Genomic DNA, 3439 nt, shown 5'->3' with positions numbered 1-3439 from the left:
AAGCCGCGATTGTTCCGGGTAATCTCCGAAACGGCTGGTCCGGACGACCGGACTTTTACTGAAGGGTAGCTGACATAGACGGCCACATTATATATTTTATTTTATCTTGAAAATACCTACGGTTCCCGCGAGATACACTGATTTTATTTTCATTTCACGCGGACGAAATCGCGAGCAAAAGCTAGTCATTAAATGTTATCTAAAATAATAATGACATTGATCAACAATACATTGACTTCCGCTGATAAAAGTTTGCGCGGGTAACTATTTCCTAACCTACAATTATTATGACGTTTCACAGCATAGCTTTGGACCGCGATTATAGGCGCGAAATTAAAAAAGATACATAATAACCTGTGTTCTTTCAGATTATGCTCTACACTATCTAAAAATATTTATTTTCGAATTAAAGAAAAAAATGTGATGCATTGTGTATTTATATGTTAAAACTAGCTGTTTCCATGAGGCAAATTATAAAAACTTTCTTTTATTGTTTACATTTGTTAAATTCTTAATTGCAAATGTCAAAATTACCGTAACCATTACCTTGCTTCCTTAATGTTGTTGTCTTGTAGTTTATGGTCCCTTTCCCACATGAAGGTTTTTTTCCAATTTGTTTACCCCCTAAGTTTAATAGCGTAAAAATATATAGCCTAAAGCGTGTTGTAAGTGTAGGGCTTTTTATTAAAGAAAGAATTATTCAAAAATATACTGTGATTGCTGACATCCTACGCCACAAAGTTGTGTGTTTACGCTTTATTATATTAGTATAGAGTACATATGATTAAATCTTAACTTCATTTGGGAGGCTTTAACATATTCGCTTTATAATGAATGCTCCAATAATGTGGATTTTCAAGTTTTAAAAACTTGTTTACCGCAAAATATTATCCGAGAATAAAACTGGATAGGAACAAAGAATAAAAAAAAATTTTTGATGTTCATACACAGACAAGAAGAGATATGACCAGTCTATTTTCCAACCGAAAAAATCGACAAGGTAATTAATTAAATAGATATCAAAATTGTCAAAAAAGGACACATTTCAATATAATATATAGTTTTTTTTTCATATACACTGGCTTTAATGCATGACTTCTTACGCGTCAAATTAAAAAAGTAGCCTATGATTTCTTTCAAACTGTTTTATAACTACGCCAAATTTCATTGTTGATGCAACCATTCAACTAATTTTGATTTTGTAATTATTGATTAGTAAAATGAAATGTTTTGTAGGTTAATTAGGATGTTATTTTATGTTCAAAGATTTTTATAGTCTATTTTGACAGTCACATTCTTATTTAAATTAAAACCTCAATAATTTCAAATAACAATTCGGTATAAAAGAAGAGTCAGCTTGTTCAAACTCTAAACTATCATTAGCAGATAACAAAAAACAACTCAAAAACAGTTAAATACATCCCAACACTAGTACAAACAGAAAAAACTTACATATCTTCCATGTATTAAATACACTCAAATCAAAACTATGAATTAAAATGTTAATCCACAATTAACTAGAATTAAACACTTGATTAACAAATATAATTATAGTTAATCTGTCAATTATCAACAATTAAAAAAACAATTAAAAACATAAAAGCCGTACGCGATCACTGCTGACTGCCACTGACTACAAATTGAAAAAAATAAAATCAAGATGGCGGACCGAGCGTGCTCTTTCGACGCGTCTGTAAATGATACTGAGATAGAAAACAAGTTTAATGCAAAACTATTATGGATGGCACATCACATGTAAGTTTTAATGAAATTGTTTAATAGATTATGTATGTACGTAAGAAAGGGGTAATTCAATGACGCAGTATGCATGGATGTATATTCCGATATGACGGAAGTTCTTACTTATTGGACAACATTATTAATGTTTAAAATGTAAAAAAGATAAGTGTCAGTCCCACCAAATTGTAAACTGTCTAATAATCCAACGTGTAAAATATGTAATGGAAATTCCAGATTTTGTTCCGTTATCTGACAGTTGTGGGACAGGCCCTAAATCTGTCTATAGAATAAAAAATAAATAAAAAATCTTTAGAAAGGAAAAAGTATTCAATCTGAAATAATTCGTTTCGTTAGCGCCGTTTAAAATCTGATAGGCGTTAAAAGTAAATAAAACCTGTTAAGCTTTATTATTTACTAGCTTTTGCTCGCGACTTGGTCTGTGTGAAATTAAAAAACAATAAAATGCAGCCGATGTTACTGTAAACGTAGCTTTTTAATGTTGAAATTTTTGCAACCGGTGTAGTGTGTTTTTTCAATACATACAAAATAACAATTCTTTCCTCTTTATATCAGTATAGAAGACGCTATAACATATTTTAATGTACGCAGTAGGCGGTTAGTCATCTTTATACCATCCTTTTCACTAAGGAATATACGCAAATAAGGAAAGAACCGAATTAAGAAAAAATCTAACAATAACATTTAATAAGAATTTATGAATCATTTTGTACGTACCGTAATTAAAAAACTGCGGCGCCAACCCTATCGTAAGTGGCATGCAACCTGCGCACTTACCATAGATGTCGCTTGGTTTTTGTCATAAGCGGAAGCGGAAAGTATAAAACAAAAATGTTTTAATTTTAAACAGTTAGGTAATCATACACACCGCTCACTAAAAACAATATTTGTTGCTTGAGATCGAAATTATTTAATAATTTGCTTGTATATCAGGGAAAGAAGCAAACGAGTAGCGGGTGCTCTTTGACGCCCATGGATATCCGCAACACCAGCGACTACAGATACTTGCTGGTCTTTAAGGAAGAGTTATCCCCGCTTCTTAAAGAACCCTACACGGTTCGGATTATTTATATCTATACTAATATTTTAATGATGAAAAAGTTGTATTTTTGGATTTTTGTATGTATTGAAATAATTCAAAAACTACTAGGCCGGTTTCAAAAATTCTTTCACCGTTAAAAAGTTACGTGATAATGAATCTCGTTTTTGCTTGGAGCCGTTTAACAATTTATAACGCGTGAAATTTTTGTAACAAAACGCTTGCTCTTTATACTTAAACCAAACACAACTAGCGGTAGAAGTATTTCCCCGTTTCGCTCAACAGTTCCGAGGAAAGATGTCTTCTTTAAAACTATCACGAAGTGTTGTAATTAAATTGTGATCCAATTAAGAAAGAGAGTTTTTGGGTGAATATTAAAGGTCATTACAAGGTCGTGTATACGTTACAAGACAGTGATAGAAGATAGCAATGTAAAGGAAAGGATAAAGGCAGATATACTTTGAAATTTGTCACATGTAGAAAATAGTCTGGAAGAACAAGATCACTGTTTAGTTTAATTCCGCGCAGACGAAGTCGCTGGTAAAACGCTAGTCATTCTAATATTATAAATGCGAAAGTTTTGGATGTTTGTTAGAGTTTGTAGCCTAAACATCTGAATGGATTTCGATAAAATTTGGTATA

General features: G+C 31.8%; 1 protein-coding gene across 1 annotated transcript in view; it reads right to left on the bottom strand.

The window, feature by feature from the left end:
- LOC106101769 (rhoGEF domain-containing protein gxcI-like) overlaps positions 1-1699 on the bottom strand; it is a 20926-nt gene extending 19227 nt beyond the window's left edge. The window contains exon 1 of the mRNA XM_013281486.1: positions 1453-1699. The gene's annotated coding sequence lies outside the window, so the exon portion shown is untranslated. The remainder of the gene's footprint in view (positions 1-1452) is intronic.
- Positions 1700-3439: the final 1740 nt, after the last annotated feature.

This window comes from Papilio polytes, unplaced genomic scaffold (genome assembly GCF_000836215.1).
Source record: "Papilio polytes unplaced genomic scaffold, Ppol_1.0 DF824493.1, whole genome shotgun sequence".
Classification (NCBI taxonomy): domain Eukaryota; kingdom Metazoa; phylum Arthropoda; class Insecta; order Lepidoptera; family Papilionidae; genus Papilio; species Papilio polytes.
Note: the sequence above shows the minus strand (reverse complement) of the source record. Positions and strands in the feature narration are given on the sequence as shown.